Source organism: Somniosus microcephalus, chromosome 2, assembly GCF_052327205.1.
Source record: "Somniosus microcephalus isolate GS21.2 chromosome 2, FLI_Smic_1.0, whole genome shotgun sequence".
Classification (NCBI taxonomy): Eukaryota; Metazoa; Chordata; class Chondrichthyes; order Squaliformes; family Somniosidae; genus Somniosus; species Somniosus microcephalus.
The window spans coordinates 283751655-283775079 of NC_140988.1; the positions used below are offsets into that span (position 1 = coordinate 283751655).

At 49.4% G+C, this 23425-nt stretch overlaps 1 protein-coding gene across 1 annotated transcript in view; it reads right to left on the reverse strand.

The window, feature by feature from the left end:
- Positions 1–23425, reverse strand: part of LOC147123429 (phospholipid-transporting ATPase ID-like) — a 342460-nt gene that overhangs the window by 204665 nt on the left and 114370 nt on the right. The gene's annotated exons all lie outside the window — the stretch shown is intronic.

Here is a 23425-nt window from a genome sequence, read left to right on the forward strand (position 1 = left end):
CTTTTCCTTTTTGCCTATCTTTCCTGAATATTGAATACCCCTGGATGTTGAGTTCCCCGCCTTGGTCCCCCTGGAGCCATGTTTCCGCAATTCCAATAATATCATATTCATTTAAACATAGAAACATAGAAGATAGGAGCGGGAGTAGGCCATTCGGCCCCTCGAGCCTGCTCCGCCATTCGATGAGATCATGGCTGATCATCCATACTCAGTACCCCGTACCTGCCTTCTCCCCATATCCCTTGATACCTTTAGCTCTAAGAAATATATCTAACTCCTTCTTGAATATATTTAAAGACTTGGCCTCAACCGCCTTCTGTGGTAGAGAATTCCACAGGTTCACCACTCTCTGGGTGAAGAAATTCCTCCTCATCTCTGTCCTAAATGGCTTACCCCTTATCCTTAGACTATGACCCCTGGTTCTGGACTCTCCGACCATCGGGAACATTCTACCTGCATCTAGTTTGTCCAGACCTGTCAGAATTTTATACGTTTCGATGAGATCCCCTCTCATTCTTCTAAACTCCAGCGAGTATAAGCCCAATCGACCCAATCTCTCCTCATACATCATTCCTGCCATTCCAGGGATCAGCCTTGTGAATCTTCGCTGAACTCCTTCCATGGCAAGAACATCCTTCCTCAGATAATGCGACCAAAACTGCACACAGTACTCAAGGTGTGGTCTCACCAAGGCCCTGTACAACTGCAGCAGGACATCGTTGCTCCTGTACTCAAACCCTTTCGCTATGAAGGCCAACATACCATTTGCCTTCTTCACCGCCTGCTGCACCTGCATGCTTACCTTCAGCGACTGGTGCACAAGGACACCCAGGTCTCGTTGCACTTCCCCTTCTCCCAATCTATTGCCATTCAGATAATAGTCTGCCTTTCTGTTTTTGACACCAAAGTGGATAACCTCACATTTATCCACGTTATATTGCATCTACCACGCTTCTGCCCAATCACCCAACCTGTCCAAATCATCCTGGAGTTTCTCGGTATCCTCCTCGCAGCACACACGCCCACCCAGCTTTGTGTCGTCTGCAAACTTGGAGATATTACATCTAGTTCCCTTATCTAGATCATTAATGTATATTGTGAATAGCTGGGGTCCAAGGACCGATCCCTGCGGTACCCCACTAGTCACTGCCTGCCACTCAGAAAAAGACCCGTTAATTCCTACTCTCTGCTTTCTGTCCGCCAACCAGTTCTCTATCCAAGTCAAGACCTTGCCCCCAATCCCATGTGCCTTAACTTTACATGCTAATCTCTTATGCGGGACCTTATCGAAAGCCTTTTGAAAGTCCAAATACACCACATCTACTGGTTCTCCCTTATCTATTTTCCCAGTTACATCCTCAAAAAATTCCAGTAGATTAGTCAAGCACGATTTACCTTTTGTAAATCCATGTGTTATGTATTGTGTGTTCTATTGTGTGTTCTCCTCCCACCTGTGGTGGCGCTGTCACAGGAGATAAATGGTTGGGTGTTCTCTGTTAAGTTTAGCTCTCTTTGTTCGGAACTTTCCAGAACTTCCTTTCCTTCCAATAAAGCACTTCATGTTTGAATCTCTGAGTTCTGAGTCCTAAATTGTGTCTAGGTAGAAAGGTACCGACACAACAAGTGGCAACGAGGAGCGGATGAATCTGCGTACGTTACGGGTGCAGTGAGTAAACAGAAAATTTAATTTGAAACGTGAGATGGCTACTATATTAGGAAACATCGGTGATTTTGATGAAAATGTGGAGCAATGGAGCGCATATATGGAACGTTTTGACTATTTTGTATTGGTGAATGCGGTGGCAAATGAAAAGGTCGTGCCTACCTTTTTGAGTGTAATCGGGCCGAAGACATTCAATTTACTTCGCAGCCTCGTGCAGCCAGATAAGCCAGGAACTAAAACATATAAGCAACTAGTGGAAATTCTTGGAGCACATTTTTCACCAAAACCTCTGGTCATTGCTGAGAGATTTAGATTTCACAAACGGAATCAAGAGGAGGGGGAATCAGTGACAATGTTTATTGCTGCTTTAAAAAGGTTGTCGGAACACTGCCAGTTCAAGGAGGTGCTGAATGACACCATTAGAGACAGACTTGTGTGTGGTCTGCAAAATGCAGCCACATAGAAGCGCCTTCTTACTGAGGACAACCTTACTCTTAAAAAGGCCATTGAAGTTAGTGTCTCCATGGAGATGACGGAAAAGGAGGCTCACCAGTTGAGTTCAACAGGGAGAGTTCACAAGGTGTTGTCTGAGCCTAAAGGTGCGCGGAATGGCACATGTTACCGTTGTGGGAAAACAGGCCATCGCGCTAATGACTGCTGATGTACGGAGCTGGAATGCCGAAATTGTGGCAAAAAGGGTCACATTGAACGCGCCTGTAGAGGTAAAAAAAGAACAGACAGAGCTGGGAAGCATGGAAGCAAAATGTCTGTATTTGGACAAGAGAGGAAAAAGAGTGTTCATTCAGTGCAGTATGATGGAACAAGCAAAACAGAGGGGAGCGACACCTCTGAGGAGGAAGAGGTGCACATACTGACGGTTGCAGGTGATTCAAATGGCTACTGGATGTCACCACTGGTGGAGGGACAATCAGTGCGGATGGAGGTGGACACAGGCGCGGCTGTGTCCCTTGTTTCAGACACTGTCTACAACAAAATGCTAAAGCATCTTACCCTTCAGCCAACAAACATTGTGCTAAAGATGTATACCGGCGAACCTGTGGCCATGAGAGGCGTCATTGAGGTGACAGTTAAATTGAACGGACAGACTGCAAAACTGCCACTATATGTGGTAAAGGGAAATTACCCATCGCTACTGGGACGTGCGTGGCTAGAGAAAATCACGCTGGACTGGCCTGCAGTCCGCATGATGTCAAAAGGGGAGTCAGGTCTGACTGCAGTGTTAAACAAACATGCAAAACTCTTCAATGGGGAACTTGGGAGCATGAAAAAGATCAGCGTGAGACTGGACATTAAACCTGACAGCAAGCCGAAGTTTCACAAAGCCCGACCTGTACCCTATGCAATTAGGCCAAAAGTTGAGGCTAACTTGGAGGCTTTAATCGAGAATGGAGTCCTGGAGCCCATGAGCGTGAGCAAATGGGCCACACCCATTTTTCCTGTACTGAAAAAGGATGGATCTGTTCGAATCTGCGGGGATTTTAAAGTGACTATTAACCCGGTGCTGTCTGCGGAACAGTACCCTCTTCCCCTCATTGATGATCTTTTTACGGGCCTGGCCCGAGGGCAAAAGTTCAGCAAAATAGACTTATGCCAGGCTTATCTACAAATGCATGTCGATGACAAATCAAAGGAGCTGCTGACAATTGTGACACACAAGGGGCTATACAGGTACTGCTGCCTTCCGTTTGGAATTACGTCGGCCCCTGCTCTATTCCAAAGGGCAATGGATGAGATTTTGAGTGGACTGCAAGGAGTCCAGTGCTACCTGGATGACATCCTTGTCACTGGGACAAATGAGGAGGATCATCTTCTGAACTTGGATGCGACACTACAATGACTGAAAGAGTACGGACTCAGAGTTCGTAAAGACAAATGTGAATTCTTTCAGTCTTCAGTTGAGTACCTGGGGCATGTGATTTGCGCTACTGGCCTGCATAAGGCGCCGTCAAAGGTCAAGGCGATCGTGGAGGCCCCAGCACCCCAGAATGTGAGCCAGTTACGTTCATTTCTGGGGCTACTTAACTACTATGGGAAGTTTATTCCAGACTTAGCAACATTGCTGAAACCGTTACATCAGTTGCTATGTCAAGGCAAAACATAGAAATGGACTGAACTGTGCAATGAAGCTTTCGCCCAAGCAAAGAAAGCATTGCTGAAATTGGAGGTCCTGACACACTTCGACCCAAAGCTACCCGTGCAGCTAGCGTGTGATACGTCACCATATGGTGTGGGAGCAGTCATATCCCACATCACGCCTTTGGGTGAAGAGAAACCTATCGCCTTCGCATCACGCACCTTGAACAAGGCCGAGAGTAACTATGCGCAGATCGAGCGCGAGGCCTTGGGAATCGTTTTTGGAATTCGAAAATTTCATCAGTACCTGTTTGGGAGAAGGTTCACACTCCTGACGGACCACCGTCCATTGACTTCAATCTTCGGGCCCCACACCGGAATTCCGTCTCTCGCTGCAAGCAGGATGCAAAGGTGGGCTTTACTGTTGTCAGGACACACATACGACATCAAATATCGCAAATCAGACTTGCACGGCAACGCAGACGGTCTCTCGAGGCTACCCTTGCCTGTTACTCCCCCAGAGCCTCGTCAGATAGACATCTTCTACTTTAGACAAGTGGAGGGAGCACCTGTCACTGCAGTTCAGGTGCGAAGGTACACCCACAACGATCCAGTCCTGTCTGAGGTAATGGACGATGTCATTCGAGGGAGGGCTATAGGAGATTCTCCTAGTTTGAAACCTTACGTTTCAAAAAGAAATGAGCTCTCCGTCCAGGCAGGTTGTCTTCTTTGGGGACGCCGTGTCATCATTCCGCCACCTCTGAGGGAACCTATACTGCAACAACTTCATACAGGCCACAGTGGGATGATTCGGATGAAGGAAATGGCAAGAAGCTACTTCTGGTGGCCAGGTCTCGATGGGAATATTGAGGAGAAAGCCAAAACATGTTCCCCATGTCAAAGGGTCCAGAATGTTCCACAGCTGGCAACCCTACACCCCTGGGATTGGCCTGCAGAAGTGTGGCAGCGAGTACATGTGGACTTCGCCGGTCCTTTCGAAGAGAAGATGTTTATGGTGGTTGTGGACACTCGTAGCAAGTGACCGGAGGTCGCTGTGATGAGGTCTACCACGGCAGAGAAAACAATTGAGAAACTTGGTGAGATGTTCAGCCGTTATGGCTCACTGGAACAACTCGTAAGTGACAACAGTCCACAATTTGTATCACAGGAGCTTGCAACCTTCCTGCATGTGAATGGTGTCCAACACATCAGGTCTGCGCCCTATCATCCCTCTACTAACGGCCAGGCAGAAAGGTTCGTGCAAACTTTGAAGCATGCCTTGAAGGCATCGCAAGGTCAGGGCTCAATCCACCAACGTCTGAACAGCTTCCTGTTGTCCTACAGGAACGAGCCGCATGCCACAACCAAAACTTCCCCCGCTTCGCTCATGATGAAGAGGCAGTTGCGGACAAGTTTTGACTTGCTCAAACCTCCAAGGGCAGAACAGGTTGTCCATTGTCAACAACAAGCTCAAGTTGAAAACAGAGAGAAAAGAGCCAAGGAGAGACGGTTTCACCCTGGAGAGCACGTCCTAGCTTGAAACTACAACACTGGACCGAAATGGGTTCCTGCTACGGTGATTGCGCAGACGGGCCCTGTGTCTTACACGGTTGAGACTGCTGAGGACGTCTTCTGGAGAAGACACAGATCAACTGTTGCTAGGAGCAGAGACAGCCACAGAGGCTCCAATGGCTGGTTGGCCTGAACTGTTTCCAGATGATACCGCAAACCAGCATCCTTTGCCACAGTGCTCTTCTCCAACACAGGAAGTCAAAGAGACTGTTCCACCTGTGCAAACTCCTGACTTTCGACTGACACAGGCACCTTCTCCATCCAGGCTTGTGTCAATGCCTACTGCTGTGGAAGCCAGCGATGACCGCCGGTATCCTGTCAGCGAGCGGCAGCCTCCAAGACGCTTGGATCTGCAGGCTTAGTGACTTACCCACAAGACTGGGGCAGAATAAACCCCAGGGTAAAGTCAGGGGTTGAGGCAGTCTACCTCTACCCTAGGTTCATTGAGTGCATTGAAAGTAACTTACCTGTTGAGGAATAACGTGGACCTTCCATTTAAGAGGGGAAGAAATGTTATGTATTGTGTGTTCTAGTGTGTGTTCTCCTCCCACCTGTGGTGGCGCTGTCACAGGAGATAAATGGTTGGCTGTTCTCTGTTAAGTTTAGCTCTCTTTGTTCGGAACTTTCCAGAACTTCCTTTCCTTCCAATAAAGCACTTCATGTTTGAATCTCTGAGTTCTGAGTCCTAAATTGTGTCTAGGTAGAAAGGTACCGACACAACACCATGTTGACTTTGTCCGATCCTGTCACTGTTTTCCAAGTGCTCAGCTATTACATCCTTTATAATGGACTCTAGCATTTTCCCCACTACCGATGTCAGGCTTACCGGTCTGTAATTCCCCGCTTTCTCTCTACCACCCTTTTTGAATAGTGGGGTAACATTAGCTACCCTCCAATCCATGGGTACAGTTCCAGATTCCAGCGAATTTTGGAAGATGATCAGCAATGCATCTACTATTTCTAGGGCCACCTCCTTAAGTACCCGAGGATATAGATTATCAGGCCCTGGGGATTTATCAGCCTTCAATCCTGTCAATTTCCCTAACACCATTTCCTGACAAATACTGATTTCTTTCAGTTCCTCCCTCTCATCAGACCCCATGTTCTCCAACATCTCTGGAAGGTTAGTTGTGTCCTCCTTTGTGAAGACAGAACCAAAATATGCATTCAATTGGTCTGCCATTTCTTTGTTCCCCATTATAATTTCCCCTGCTTCTGACTGCAAGGGACCTACACTTGATTTCACTAATCTTTTTCTCTATTTCTGCTGCTAATTCATCCACCTTATTACGAATGCTCCTCGCATTAAGACACAAAGCCTTCAGGCTTGTTTTTTTAACGCTCTTGGACCTTTTAGAATTATTATTTACTGTGGCCATGTTTGTTTTAAACCCTTGATTTCTCTGATTGCCACCTTTGTTTTTCTCCTTCCTGTCTTTTGCTTCTATCCTCGTTTCCCTTTCCTTTGTCTCCCTGCTAAGGTTAATAAGAATTAAGCAATGGGAAGTGAGAGCCGCAATGAAATGTCAGAGTGAAAAAGCAAGCAACTATTTTGCTCCCCAACTCCTCTGCCCCCCTCTCATTGTTTCAACAGTGAATCTTTGAAGAGAAGCTATGGGGAGCAAATCATCTTTCAAAGGACTACCCGATACAGTTGGCAACTTGCAGGCAGATAAATAACCATAGAAACATAGAAGATAGGAGCAGGAGTAGGCCATTTGGCCCCCTCGAGCCTGCTCTGCCATTCAATGGGATTGTGGCTGATCATCCAAATTCAGTACCCTGTCCCTGCCTTCTCCCCATATCCCTTGATCCCTTTAGCCTTAAGAAATATATCCAACTCCTTCTTGAATATATTTAATGAACTGGCCTCCACCGCCCTCTGTGGCAGAGAATTTCACAGGTTCACCACTCTCTGGGTGAAGAAATTCCTCCTCATCTCAGTCCTAAATGGCTTACCCCTTATCCTTAGACTATGACCCCTAGTTCGGGACCCCCCGGCCATCGGGAACATCCTTCCTGCATCTAGTCTGTCCAGGCCTGACAGAATTTTATACGTTTCGATGAGATCCCCTCTCAATCTTCTAAACTCCAGTTAGTATAAGCCCAATCGACCCAATCTCTCCTCATACATCATTCCTGCCATCCCAGGTATCAGCCTGGTGAATCTTCACTACACTCCTTCCATGGCAAGAATGTCCTTCCTCAGATAAGGCGACTAAAACTGCACACAATACTCAAGGTGCGGTCTCACCAAGGCCATGTACAACTGCAGCAAGACATCCTTGTTCCTGTACTCGAACCCCCTCGCTACGAAGGCCAACACACCATTTGCCTTCTTAACCGCCTGCTGCACCTGCATGCTTACCTTCAGTGACTGGAGCACAAGAACACAGATCTCTTTGCACTTCCCCTTCTCCCAATCTATTGCTATCTCCAACAAGAGAAAGTCCAATTACTTCCCACTAACCTTCAATGGCACAACCATCACCGAGTACCCCACCAGCAACATCTAGGCGGTTACCATTGACCAGAAGGTTAACTAAACTAGCCATATTGACACCATGGGCTGGATTTTCATTGGGCCGTGCAGGCGGGATTGGAGGCGTGTGGGGGGTTAAAATTGCATAACCTGGCAGGCGGGCCCAAGTCCGCCTCCATCCCGCCTCCAAGCAATTTTAAATATCTTGTTTCTGGTGGTCCCGTCTCCGTCCCGCATCCAAGAGGCAGGATAGGCCTTAACAACCACTAAATTGGCACTATAATGCCATTTGAAAAGGCCTTTGTGAGTTTAAACCTTTTCCCACATGAAACACGCCTGGTCTGAAACATGACGGTGAAACCTGGTGGGAGCACAAGTGGATTGCTGACTATCAGCTGCGGCTCAAACATTAAAGAGGAGATTTGATCAGCCATCATTTGCAGATGGGAGGACTTAGTTGTCTCAGGTCTGGGGGAACTTTTAGAAGGCATAACAACAGCTGTGGAAGTTTAGAGCCTGACGCCCATCTCCAGTATGACCGCCTGGGAAACCCCTCTTGCCACCTTCACTCAGCGCTTCCTCATTTATTTCCTTCCCTTCTGGGCATTAGATGAGGAGGAAGACCAGCTGCGGCACCAGCAGAACCAGGGACAACAGCAGCACCAACAACAGCAGCACCAACAGGCGCGCCAAGCTGCTGCTCACCCACCTGAAGCTGCACAGGCCAGAAGGGGCCAGCGCATGGAAGCCCGTCGGCACAGGAGATATTCCCCAAACAGGGTTTACAGACACAGGGTCAGCTACATCAACATGTCTGAGCAGCAGTGCCAAAGGCGGCTCCGACTTTTGCGAGAGGTAGTGGGTGTCATCTGCGCAATGCTGTAACAAGACCTGCAGGCCAGAGGACCAGGTGGACAACCCTTACCAGTGGCCGTCAAAGTCACCAGCGCACTCAACTTTTTTGCTTCAGGCTCATTCCAGGGATCAGCAGCAGACATCAGCGGCATCTCCCAGGCAACCGCACACACTTGCATCACACAGGTAACCGATGCCCTCTTTGCCATCGCGCACAATCACATCCATTTCACCAAGGATCAAGCAAGTGTCACACCGCGTGTGGTTGGATTAGCTAATCTGGCAGGCTTTCCAAGGGTGCAGGACGTCGTTGACTGCACACATGTGGCCCTCAAGGCACCCCATCGCAATCCAGGTATTTTTGTCAACCGCAAGGGCTTCCACTCCCTTAACGTTCAGCTGGTGTGTGACCACAAGGAAATTTTGCATGTTTGTGCCAAGTACCCTGGCAGTTGCCATGACTCCTTCATACTGCGCCAGTCTAGTGTGCCTCCGCTCTTCAGTCCACCAGACCAACTTAACGGATGGCTGCTTGGAGACAAGGGCTATCCCCTGAGGACGTGGCTAATGATGCCGTTGAGGAGGCCAGCCAACGAAGCTGAGGAGCGCTACAACTCCAGCCACATGTCCACCAGATCCATTATCGAGCAAATCATCGGTTTGCTTAAGATGCGCTTCAGATGCCTGGATAGATCAGGTGGAGCACTGCAGTACTCAGCAGCCAGGGTCTCCAGAATCGTCGTGGTGTGCTGTGCATTTCACAACATGGCACAGCGTCGTGGCTTGCGGATTCCTGAGGACCAAGTGGCTCCTCACTTATCCTCCTCAGATGAGGAGGAGGAGAGCGAAAACGAACATCTTGCAGAGGCCCATCAACCAGCGGCAGCAGTACGCGAGAACATAGCTGCCCGGGATGCAAGGAACACACTCATCTTTGCCAGATTTGCTTAGCCTAGCCACTCAAGGACTTTTGCCTTGCAACTTCTTACCTGAGCATCGACAATGGCCAAGAACCAGCTGACTCCTAGCAATTTGACCACCATAATGACAATTCCAAGTAATCCGAAGCCCTCAATGTGAAAGTCCCATTCGCGAAATGACACATGCCACAACTACAGCAGTAGCCATCAGATTTTTCATTAACATTATTGATCTGATGGCTTTTTCACATAAAACATCAAATTTCACCCAAGTGACTACCCTTGCGACTATTTGTGCAGTATCTTTCTCTTACGCGTGCTCCTACGTGGTGCTTCCCCTGTGGCTTCAGCAGATGTGGAGGCCCCTTGCTCACTTTCCTGCTGCTCCTGTCTCGACACCTTTGGCAGGCGTCCTCTGGGGTTGCGAACCTGTGAGGGCTCATCAATAGTCTGCTGCTCCTGTGGCCGTGCAGGGGTTGAGACGCTGATCTCAGCTGGGTGTGGACTCTGGTGGGGCTCTGACTGAGGGCTCTGCAGTGGCATGGAAGTGTGAGCACTTGGAGAGGAGCCCCCACTTCCTTGATGTCTGCCACCAACTTCCCTCTCATGGGTCAGGTCCCCCTCAGCGCTTGCAAGTGGCTTGAGAGCACCTTGCTGCACATCACAAGGGCCATGGGGACCCGTATCTGCACTGGCAGTCCTACTCAGAAGGGCTTCCATGAAGGTCTGGTTTCTCTGCTCAATAGATGCCCATCACTCCTCCAGAGATGTCATTCTATTCTGAGCACTCACCATGTTTTCTGCACTCTGGTGACTTATCACCTCCATGGAGGTTGCCATCCTCTCCATGGTGATGCGTTCATGCGCCAATGACTCCACAAAGGCTCTGCTCATGTTCGCTATGGACTCCTCCATTTGCTCCACACTCGCAGCGACCCTGGAGACAAAACCTGCCAGAGACTCCTGCATCTGTTCCTGGAGTTCCAGCACTGCTGATCTTGTGGATGGACCCAGAGGCAGAGGGTCGACATGCAGCTGAGCCGAGCTGGCAGAGTCCTGCGCCCTCCGACGAGGACTCTCCACTGCTGTCCCTGTCTCCACAATCTGCTGATGCTCACTTGTGAGCTGTGATACACCAGGTGACAACACTACTCTATGTCCCAAAGGTCCCACCGAGGTGTGAGTGTCTGTGCTGGTGCTGGGTGCGGTGAATTCTGCTGACGCTGCGCCCTCAGAGGTTGCAGCTTCCTCTGAGGAGTCTGGAAGCTCAGGCTCTTCCTCCTGGACAGTGGGGATGGGGGCTCTCGATGGTCCTGTGGGGGAGTAAAGGAAAGAGTTGGAGATGTGAGGTCAAGGTTACATGCACATTGCATATTGCAGATGATCATAAGTCCATCTGTTAGAACTTCAGAATTATTATCAGCGACTCATGCAATGTCAATGAGAGAGATGTAAAACTATGCTGTCACCAGCTTGCTGTGATGCACCCATCTGTCCGTCCCCCACTTGCGCATCATCTTCCACTCTGACGATTTCCAGGACCGCCTCCTCCCAAGGGGTGAGCTGGGCTACTGATGGTGGCCCTCCTCCTGTCCTGGCTCTTTCCCTTTTATTGTGAGCTCTCTTTTCCTGCAATGAGGGAGGCAAGTGGAGTTTGAGTGAGAGTGAAGGAGTGAGTGTAGAGATTCCATAGCATAGATACTTAGAAGGAGACAAAGATGGAGAGAGGTGGCAAGACCAAGGGCCCTCCCTGTGTGTTGTCAGTTGTTTTCATAGCATCACAGCGATAGGGAATGTGAGGGCTGCATAGTCGAATAGTTAGGTGAATGTGAGCATAGAGAGAAAGGGAATGGGTAAGGGTGCATGGATGTCAGTGTCAAGTGGGATGTGGAGGAAGAGATTGCAAAAGCTGAGTGCTGGTGAGGAAAGGCAATGGGGATCAGATTGAGGGTGATGGGAAATGCATACTCACTTTTCCAATACGCAGAAGGTCATGAAATCTCTTCCTGCACTGTATCCAGGTTCTGCGGGTAACTGTTAAGGAGTTGACCTCCTCTGCCACTTTCAGCCACACAGCCTTGGTCTGCTGGGGAGGCTTCTTCCTCCCCGATGAAGGGAAGAGCACCTCCTTATGAAATCTAGCTCCCTCAACCAGAGCCTGCAGGGCAACGTCGTTGAACCTGGGAGCAGCCCTAGGTCTGTCGCTGGCCATTGTGACTCCAGGTTCCTCTAACTGTAAATGCCAAAAGGTTGGCAGCCTGCAGAAGAAGCAAGGCTTGTTGCAGACCTTAAATGCAGCAGCAATGAAGACGTCATAAGATGCGACTTTCTGACTGGAACAACTCATTTGCCAAGGGTTCCCACACGCTGGAACTCAATTGGACAATTAAGTTAAAATAGCATCAATCTCCCACATCGATTTATATTCATGTGGATAACACGAAATGCGGATTTCACGACACCAACCCGCCCCTGAATGAAAATCCAGCCCCATGACTTCAAGATCAGGGCAAAGCCTGGGTACCTCGCCTCCTGACCCTTCAAAGCCTCTCCAAGTCAGGAGTGTGATAGAATACACAACACTTATCTGGATGGGTGCAGCTGCAACAATACTCACCATCCCAGACAGAGCAGTCCACTTGTTAGGTACCCCTACCACTGGAATCAATATCCACCCCCTCCACCACCAGAGAACTGTGGCTGCATTATGCTCTATCTATAGAATGCACTTCAGAAACTCACGAAGCTATTTTGATAGCTCCTTCCAACTCCACAACATCTACCAGAGAAGTAAGTTATCAGTCTGCCATCAGAACGCCACAGCAGTAAAATGTGCTCCTATTTTCCTTGATTTTTTTTGTCCAAGTTAACACCTCACACCTTTTCCCCACCTTTAACGTTCAAATCACACGGACTGCAATGGTTCAAGAAGGTGGTTCACCACCACCTTCTCAAGGGCAATTAGGGATGGGCAATAAATGCTGGCCTTGCCAGCGACGCCCACATCCCGTAAACTTTTTTAATTTTTTATTCATTGATGGGATGTGGGTGTCGCTGGCTAGGCCTGCATTTAGCGCCCATCCCTAATTGCCCTTGAGAAGATGGTGGTGAGCCGCCTTCTTGAACCGCTGCAGTCCATATGGTGTAGGTACACCCACAATGCTGTTAGGAAGGGAGTTCCAGGATTTTGGCCCAGCGACAGTGAAGGAACGGCGATACAGGTCCAAGTCAGGATGGTGTGTGGCTTGGAGGGGAACTTGAAGGTGGTGATGTTCCCATGAGTCTGCTGCCCTTGTCCTTCTAAGTGGTAGAGGTCGCGGGTTTGGAAGGTGCTGTTGAATGAATAAAGTAATAGTAAGAGGAACGGACGCTGAGCCAAGAGAGGGGTTGAGTGGTGACCAAAAGCTAGGAGTCTAATTGGCAAATTTAACCCCTATAAACCAATGACTGAACTTACTGTAGTGTAGGAAACAATGTACACAGGTCTGCTAACAATGATGGAAAAAAACCCTAAAAGCCTACTTCAGTTAGAGGTAATTTTCTCAAGGAATGACCGCAATTAATGTTTCTAGGTGGAGGTTAAATCAATAAGGAAGAATATCCAGCCTTGAAATTCCGATTGGGGCCAAGCTGAATACCCAGCAAACTTTGTTCAGGAAAACAGAAAATAGGGTGGATTCCAGTTTGTTGGATTTTATATAGGATTAGGATGAGTACTATAGCTCCTGTGTCCCTGCTTCTTATCCTTTATTTAATTAAGGTGATGATATATTTGACAGATGTTTATATTAGTTAAAAACAGCATATGCAAGCATTACGTCTATATGCTCACAACATCCACTGAGGAAATGCAAGCTTACACCTCACCAGGCAGTTTGCAGTCTTGAGTCTCATTGAGGATATGTTACTTTCCACATTTATACTTTGGCCATAGGCTATTCTTTTATTTAAGACTGACTACACTGGTTCTGTCCTGTTCCTTTATCTCCAAGTCTCTGTATCACGTTTCCGTTACATTACTCTGCTAAGCACATTTCAGCACTTTCCCGCCTGTCCATGGCAGCACATTGACCCTTACTCTATCATAGTCATTAAGCTAAGAATTCTACTTATTTATGATTAGTCTTAGCCAATACTGTGGTCAGTTACATTGATGCCCATTGCTTTTAATTCTGCTTTCATCTCTACTCTTGCTCAAGCAGTATGTTCTGTAGGTTCAGCAGAATTCAGTTAGTCTCTCTTGTTGGACTGCATGTATTCTCTCTCTCTCTATAGACTCACTGTAGCTCATAGAAACATAGAAGATAGGAGCAGGAGTAGGCCATTCGGCCCCTCGAGCCTGCTCCGCCATTCAATGCAATCATGGCTGATCATCCAAATTCAGTACCCTGTTCCTGCCTTCTCTCCATATCCCTTGATTCCTTTAGCCTTAAGAAATATATCCAACTCCTTCTTGAATATATTTAATGAGTTGGCCTCTACTGCCTTCTTTGGCAGAGAATTCCACAGGTTCACCACTCTCTGGGTGAAGAAATTCCTCCTCATCTCTGTCCTAAATGGCTTACCCCTTATCCTTAGACTGTGACCCCTGGTTCTGGACTCCCCGACCATCGGGAACATCCTTCCAGCATCTAGTCTGTCTAGTCCTGTTAGAATTTTATAAGTTTCGATGAGATCCCCTCTCATTCTTCTAAACTCCAGCGAGTACCAGCCCAATCGACCCAATCTCTCCTCATACGTCATTCCTGCCATCCCAGGTATCAGCCTGGTGAATCTTCACTGCACTCCTTCCATGGCAAGAACATCCTTCCTCAGATAAGGTGACCAAAACTGCACACAGTACTCAAGATGTGGTCTCACCAAGGCCCTGTACAACTGCAGCAAGACATCCTTGTTCCTGTACTCAAACCCTCTCGCTACGAAGGTCAACATACCATTTGCCTTCTTAACCGCCTGCTGCACCTGCATGCTTACTTTCAGCGACTGGTGCACAAGGACGCCCAGGTCTCGTTGCACTTCCCCTTCTCCCAATCTATTGCCATTCAGATAATAATCTGCCTTCCTGTTTTTGACACCAAAGTGGATAACCTCGCATGTATCCACCTTACATTGCATCTGCCATGCTTCTGCCCAATCACCCAACCTGTCCAAATCATACTGGAGTTTCTCGGCATCCTCCTCACAGCACACACGCCCACCCAGCTTTGTGTCATCTGCAAACTTGGAGATATTACATCTAGTTCCCTCATTCAGATCATTAAAATATACGTATTGTGAATAGCTGGGGTCCAAGGACCGATCCCTGCGGTACCACACTTGTCACTGCCTGCCACTCGGAAAAAGAGCCGTTTATTCCAACTCTTTGCTTTCTGTCTGCCAACCAGTTCTCTATCCAAGTCAATACCTTGCCCCCAATCCCATGTGCCTTAACTTTACACGCTAATCTCTTATGCGGGACCTTATCGAAAGCCTTTTGAAAATCCAAATACACCACATCCACTGGTTCTCCCTTATCTATTTTACCAGTTACATCCTCAAAAAATTCCAGTAGATTAGTCAAGCACGATTTACCTTTTGTAAAGCCATGTTGACTTTGTCCAATCCGGTCACTTTTTTCCAAGTGCTCTGCTATTACATCCTTTATAATGGAGTCTAGCATTTTCCCCACTACCGATGTCAGGCTTACCGGTCTGTAATTCCCCGTTTTCTCTCTACCTCCCTTTTTGAATAGTGGGGTAACATTAGCTACCCGCCAACCCATGGGTACTGTTCCAGAGTCTGTCGAATTTTGGAAGATGACCAGCAATGTATCTACTATTTCTAGGGCCACTTCCTTAAGTACCCTAGGATGCAGATTATCAGGCCCTGGGGATTTATCGGCCCTCAATCCCATCAATTTCCCTAACACCATTTCCCTACAAATACTCCCTTTCATTAGGCCCTATGTTCCCCGACATCTTTGGGAGGTTATTTGTGTCCTCCTTTGTGAAGACGGAATCAAAGTATGTATTTAATTGGTCTGCCATTTCTTTGTTCCCCATTATAAATTCCCCTGATTCTGACTGCAAGGGACCTACGCTTGACTTCACCAATCTTTTTCTCTTCACATAGCTATAAAAGCTTTTACAGTCAGTTTTTATGTTCCCCGCAACCTTACTCTCATACTCTATTTTCCACCTCTTAATTAATCCCTTTGTCCTCCTTTGTTGGATCGTAAACTGCTCCCAATCCTCAGGTTTACTGCTTTTTCTGGCCAATTTATATGTCCTCTCCTTGGATCTTATGCTATCCCTAATTTCCCTTGTTAGCCACGGTTGAGTCACCTTTTTTGTTTTATTTTTATGCCAAACTGGGATGAACAAATTCTGTAGTTCATCCATGCGATCTTTGAATGTTTGCCATTGCCCATCCACCGTCAACCCTTTGAGTGACATTCCCCAATCAATCCTACCCAACTCGCACCTCATACCATCGTAGTCTCCTTTATTTAAATTCAGGACCCTAGTCTCTGAGTCAACTATTTCACTCTCCATCTTAATGAAGAATTCTATCATATTATGATCGCTCTGACCCAAGGGGCCTCGCACAAGATTGCTAATTAATCCTTTCTCATTACATAATACCCAGTCTAAGATGGCCTGACCTCCAGTTGGTTCCTCGACATATTGGTCCAGGAAACCATCCCAGGAATTCCTCTTCCACAGTATTGTTACTAATTTGGTTAGCCCAATCTATATGTAGATTAAAGTCACCCATGATGACTGCTGTGCCCTTATTGCACGCTTCTCTAATTTCCCATTTAATGCCATCCCCGACCTCAGCATTACTGTTTGGAGGTCTATATACCACTCCCACTAACGTTTTCTGCCCCATGGTATTTCTCAGTTCTACCCATACAGATTCCACATCATCAAAGCTAATATCCTTCCTTTCAATTGTGTTAATCCCCTCTTTAACCAGCAATGCTACCCCACCTCCCTTTCCTTTCTGCCTATCTTTCCTGAATATTGAATATCCCTGGATGTTGAGTTCCCAGCCTTGGTCACCCTGGAACCATGTTTCCGTAATCCCAATCATATCATATTCGTTTACCTCTATTTGCGCAGCTAATTCATCCACCTTATTACGAATGCTCCTCGCATTAAGACACAAAGCCTTCAGGCTTGTTTTTTTAACGCTCTTAGACCTATTAGAATTATTATTTACTGTGGCCATGTTTGATTTAAACCCTTGATTTCTCTGCCTGTCACTTTTGTTTTTCTCCTTCCTGTCTTTTGCTTTTATCCTTGTTTCCCTTTCCTCTGTTTCCCCGCTCAGGTTCCCAACCCCCTGCCATTTTAGTTTAAACCCTCCCCCAGAGCATTAGCAAACACTCCCCCTAGGACATCGGTCCCAGCCCTGCCCAGGTGCAAACCGTCCGTTTTGTACTGGTCCCACCTCCCCCAGAATCGGTTCCAATGTCCCAGGAATTTGAATCCCTCCCCCTTGCACCACTCCTCTAGCCACGTATTCATCTGAAATATCCTTCTATTTCTACTCTGACTAGCACGTGGCACTGGTAGCAATCCTGAGATTACTACCTTTGAGGTCCTGTTTTTCAATTTAGCTCCTAACTCCCTATATTCAGCTTTTAGGACCTCATCCCGGTTTTTACCTATATCGTTGGTACCTATATGCACCACGACAACTAGCTGTTCACCCTCCCCCTCCAGAATGCCCTGCAGCCGCTCCGAGACATCCCTATAGTAACTAAACTATGATGCTCTTTACATATGCCAAACTGTTAACTTATTACATTACACACTATCCCGCCAGGACTTAATCCCATTTGCGCTCTACAAAGATTTTCTGGTAGAGGTGGTAAGGGTGAATCTTCCACTTGTAGTCCATCATGTTGAAGAGGCAAGTCTGGGGAGATCCCAAGCTGCTGTGAGGGAATCAATTAACCGCCAACAAACATTGGCTCAATCAGAGCTGAAGATAAACTTACTATAACTACTTACAGGTTAGTTGCTGGTTTATTTCTTCTGGCTGTTGCCACATTTCTACATTTTTTTGCTTTCCATAGATGTTTTAAGTTTCAAAAGTGTACAGGGAGTGGTATGGCAGCTGCTGAAGTACTTTTTGCTGACTTCAAGTCTTCTGCACAAACCAGTTGCTCCCAGACATGGGTGCACTAGTAGGCCTTCCTCTTGGAATCAAGCATGACTGGGAGAATGAGCAGAGGCCACGCAGACCAGGACAAGCTGGCAGAAGAGGGAGGAGGAGGAGGGCAAGAAGGGCTCTTAGCAGGGGGCCATATCCGCTCAGGGTGTTCAGGGAGCAATTCCCATACCTGAACTTCAGCGACGACCAATGTTTGAGATGTCTGCGCTTCAGTAAGGAGGTCGTCACTGAAATCTGCCAACTGCTACAGCCACAACTGCAACTCAGAGCAGGGCAAGGATCGCATTGCCAGTGGATGTGAAGGTGACTATGGTGATGAACCTTTGTGTCTGGCTCCTTCCAGGCTGGAGCTGGAGATATTTGCAACATCTTGCAGTTTGCCGTCCACTGTTGCATAAGGGAGGACACTGAGGTGCACTATTCAAAGAGAGCTAACTACATTTCATTCTCTGTTGCCAGAGACCAGCAGGCGGAGCGAGCATGCGACTTCGCTGGGATTGCAGGCTTCCCTATGGTGCAGGGTGCCATTGACTGCATGCACATCGCTTTGCTTGTGTTCTGTGGGTTGCGAACCAGAGTAATGAGCCATGTCGTCAGCGTATATTCCTTGTCACCCAGTAGCCACCCTTTGGTTTGGCATGGTGGCTAAAATATAGCTGGCACAGCGGACTGCCGCAGAATGAAGGCATCATGACTGCTGCCAGGATACTGGGCATTGACCTGCATGATGCGCTACCTATGGTCACATACCAGCTGCACATTGAAGAAGTGAATCCCTTTTGGTTCCGGTACATGGCAGAGTTGGCGTGAGGCGCACGCAAAGCAATGTGCTGTAGTCAATGGCACCCTGCACCATGGGGAAGCCTGCAATCGTCGCAAACCCTCATGCATGCTCCGCCTGTTTCTCTCTGGCAAGAGGGAATGAAATAAAGTTATCTCTCTTTGAATAGAGAGCCTCAGTGACCTCCCTTATGCAACTGTACTGTAAACTGCAAGATGTTGCTATTATCTGCAGCACCAGGCAGGAAGGAGCCTGACGCATAGAAGTACAGGCGTGCCCACTTTTGGAGGCTATCCAATTTAGCCCCATTGTGTTATAATATCAATAAAACCAATTGTTAGAAATGTTTAAAGCCTTGGTTGATCTTACCTCTAGATTACCGTAAAATATAGAGTGTTAAAAAAATCCTACACCCTTTGATTTAGTGACTTTGCGTGTTGAATAATCTTCTCATCAGTTTGAACACCATAAAATATTCTTGGTAACTTTTTCAATCCTCAGCTCAATAATTAGAATCATAGGGGGAGAAATTCAGTTGTTTGCGCCACCCGTTAGTGCCTTAAGAGGGTGATAAGTGGGGCGCGAGCCAGCTAGCGCCCAGGCACGGCGTGACCTGCGCCTCTCGCGAAATTGAGCGGACATTTAGCGGCGGCGCAAAACCGCAACGCCCGCTCAGCTGTGCGCGCAGCTCCTGACGTCATTTCATGGTGCAACGCCCTTGAGGCGCCCCGAACCGGAAATTCAGTGGCACCCCCCTCCTTTCCGCCTGGCGCTCCCAGCGACTGGAACGGTTCCCAGTCGCTGTGGGGCTGGGGGGGCGCTATTTAAAGGGGGCTCTTCCTGGCTTCTTTGTGGTAGCCATTTTTGGACCACTCCTTCTGTGAGAGAGAGAGAGATTTGCAGAGAGACAAAGGGAGAGAGCTTTCTGCATTGAGTCAGCGCTCGCAGAGGTACTTCTGGCTTCTGACCAGAACTTTGTAGTCGGTTTGCTTTTTCACTGGCATAACCTTGAGTGGCCACATACTATGGGGGCTGCAATGGGTGGAAACGTCGGGCTTCCCCATTATATTGAGAGGGCACAGATACGCCGAGAGAGAGTGTCAATCATGGCCAGACGGAGGAGGGCCAACAGGCGGCGGCACACAAGACCTTGCCGTCCCAGGGTTTTCGCCAACAGTTCTCATACCTCAACATGTCTGAGGAGCAGTGTTTTCGGAGGCTGCGATTCAACAGGGAGGTGGTCACTGAGCTCTGCCACCTGCTTCAGACAGATCTGCAGCCTCAACTGAGGAGCAGGACGTCTCTGTTGGTGGCAGTGAAGGTGACAGTGACTCTCAACTTCTATGCCACCGGCTCCTTCCAATCCGCTACTGGGGACAATGCCAATATTTCCCAGTTCGCGGTGCATTGCTGCATCCGTCAAGTCACGAATGCCCTCCTTAAAAGGAGACGTCAGTACATCTCCTTCCCCATGACCCTGGACAAGCAGCAAGAGCGCGCAATGGGATTTGCAAGAATAGCGGGCTTCCCCATGGACCAGGGCGCCATTGACTGCACGCATGTGGCTTTGCGGGCGCCGCAAGAGAATGCCGAGGATTACCGCAACCGGAAAGGGTTCCATTCGTTGAACGTCCAGTTGGTGTGTGACCACAAACAGCTGATACTCGCTGTCAATGCCCGCTTTCCAGGCAGCAGCCATGACACCTTCATCCTGCGCCAGACTTCTGTGGCAGACCTTTTCGAAGCCCCGGCTCACCCAGGAGGCTGGCTTCTCGGGGACAAGGGCTATCCTCTGTGCACCTGGCTGATGACCCCGCTCCATGCGCCCAGCACCCCTGCTGAAGAACGATACAATGAGAGCCATCAAGCGACCAGGAACATCATTGAGCACACAATCGGCGTGCTCAAGCAATGGTTCCGCTGTCTGGACCATTCCGGGGGAGCCCTTCAGTACTCACCTGAGCGAGTCTCCCATTTCGTTGTAGTGTGCTGCATGCTGCATAACCTGGCAATCCTCAGGACTCAGCCACTGCCAGCAGACATTGGAGCACCAGCAGAGGAGGAGGAGGAGGAGGAGCACCAAGACGGGAGGGAGGCACAAAGTGCAAGGGCCGTCCGTCAGCGGCTTATTGCAAGTCGGTTCTAGGCCCCCTCTGAGGGAATGACTTGTGCCATTGAAAGAACATGAATGGAACCGTTCCGCAACCCCTGAGCCAGTCAAGGCAACAAATAGTTCAAAGAGAAAACATGCACATTCTGAATAAAGACACTTCTTTATTTAACAAACTGTGTGCCCTTCCCGCATGACAAAGTAATAGAGAGAAACCCCCAAAAAAGCAGTCAGACACATAACTGGCTCTCATGACCTGGAGACAATGAACAAAAGAGTAAACAAAAAATGACCACGATCCTCGGCCTTCAATAAAAAAATTAACAGCATTTTGCTACACCTCCTACTTTTTGCCCTTCGAGGGTGATCTGCTTCGCTTGCGAGATTGGCCCCTTCCCACCCTGCAGCTCCTCCGCAATGGGACCCCAGTGGCTGCAGCAAGGCTGGGGGAAGGCTGCTGAGTGTCAGAAACTGAGTCGGCAGATGCCCTTGAGGTACGGCCTGGACCAGCTCTGGGCCTGGAGGGCCCGGCTGCTGACTGCTCCAACTCTGCATGGGTGGCAGCAGTCTGCCCTACAGGTGGTGGCAGCTGCAGTGGAGAAGTGACAGTGTTGGCAGCAGGAATGCTGCCATCCTGACAGAGGACAGCAACTCCCTGGTCGGACGACACACTGGCACTCCCACGGGGCAGCACTGCAGCATGCGGAGCAATCTGCTGAAGCACAGACTGCTGGCCTGCTGCGGCGCGGCGAGGGCCCCGGCGATTCGTGCCCGATCCAGTGAGGGTGGCAGCAGTCAGTGCTCGTGTGGCCTCAATCTGCGTCTGCATCAGACCAGCCACTGACTGCATTGCACCACTAAGCACTTGCGTGGAAGCTGCCTGTGCTGCGCCAAAGTCCTGCAGACTCCTTGCCTCTGCTGCGTCGAAGTCCTGGACACTCCTTGCCAGTGACTCAATGGATTCGGACATCCTTGCCACTGCAGCCATGAGCTCAGTGTGCCTGTGCTCCGCCTGGGTGCTCATTTCAGCGAGGAGCCGCACCTCTTCTGCGCTCACTGTAGCAGGACTCGAGGCCAGACTCTCCCTCTGGGGAGAAGGCCGCCGAGCTACCCTACCCCGCCCCCCCCGGCGTTGCTGCAGCCCGCTGGGCCCCGGAGCTTCACCCTCCTCAGACCCTTCCCCCCTGCTCCCCTCCAGGGAAGACGTGTCCCCATTATGGCCATGGGCTGCCTCGGCTGAGGGTGGCACTGATGGTCCGGCTTCCTCTTCCTCCTCGCCTTCAGAGTCATTCACAGTGGCAGCTTGAGGGCCCGCCTCCTCACCTGGCGAATCAGCATCTGAAAGCAGGGAGGTACAAGAGTTGCTTTAGCGTGAGGACAGGGCGGCAGCGAGGGAGGCATGAGTACTGCATTGCACTGTATTGGTTCGATAGTGGCAAAGGATGCTGGTGTGAGGCACAAGTGGAAGGAGAGAGGTCAAAAAGGTTGCTGTCCAGAACGGGGTCAGCATCTCCAGTGGCGACGGGGCCAATCATCCGGCCTGCCATAATCCGCTGGACTCGCTGCTCCAGATCGCTGAGGTCTTGAAGGTGAGGCCGGCCTCCCCCGGTCCGTTGCTGCTGCCTCCTGTTATGGGCCAGCTTGCCCTGCAAGAGAAAGGACGGGCTCTGAGTACAGTGTGAAGTCCTGATCTTGGCTGCACTGCCTCCCATGGTCGAATAGCCCTTACAGTGTGAAGCCCTGATCTTGGCTGCGCTGCCTCCCATGGTCGAATAGCCCTTACAGTGTGAAGCCCTGATCTTGGCGGCACTGCCTCCCATGTTTGATTAGCCCTTACAGTGTGTAAAGTGCTGAATGTGCGTGTGAGTTTCATGAAAGGCCCATAGAAACATAGAAACTAGGAGCAGGAGTAGGCCATTCGGCCCTTCGAGCCCGCTCCGCCATTCAACGAGATCATGGCTGATCATCCAAACCCTCGCACCCGGTCCCTACACCGACAGCCATCCCACCCAAGCCCTATCCCCGTAACCCCGTAACCCCACATATTTAATCCCCCCTAACACGAAGGGCCAATTTTCATCATGGCCAATCAACCTAACCCGCACATCTTTGGACTGTGGGAGGAAACCGGAGCACCCGGAGGAAACCCACGCAAACACGGGGAGAATGGGTTTGAACCCGGGTCCCTGGCGCTGTGAGGCAACAGTGCTAACCACTATACCACCGTGCTGCCCATAGGTGTTGGATGAGGGCTGGGCATTGGGGCTTTCAGGACCCTTTGGCCATAAAGTGAGGTGGACATGCAGGGATGAAGAGGATACTGAAAAGGGTACTCACCCTGACGACCCGAGTGAGGTCGTTGAACTTCTTCCTGCATTGCACAGGGGTCCTGGGCACCATGCTGCTGGAGGTCACTCTGTGAGCCACCTCCCTCCAAGCTTTGCGATAGTCGTTGGGCAGCGGCCTCCTGCCACTGTCCGGAAACAGGATAGATCACCTGCGCTCCACCGCGCCAACCAGAACCTCCAAGGCCCCCTCACTGAACCGCTGCGCTCGCTCCCTGGCCCTCTCCATGGTCCTAGGCGTTAGAATGTGGCAGCAGGTCTGTCCAGGCCGAGAATCAGGGCTCCGATGCGCAGGGTGTGGCTGCAATCCAAGATCGAACCTCCCCTTTAAGAGCTGACCGGCGCCAGCGTGTCTGCGTGCAATTGCTAACTGGCCGCACCTGTGCTGCGCCCACCCTCGGTGGTAGCGCCTCGCTTCTCCGGCTTAGCGCCTTAAG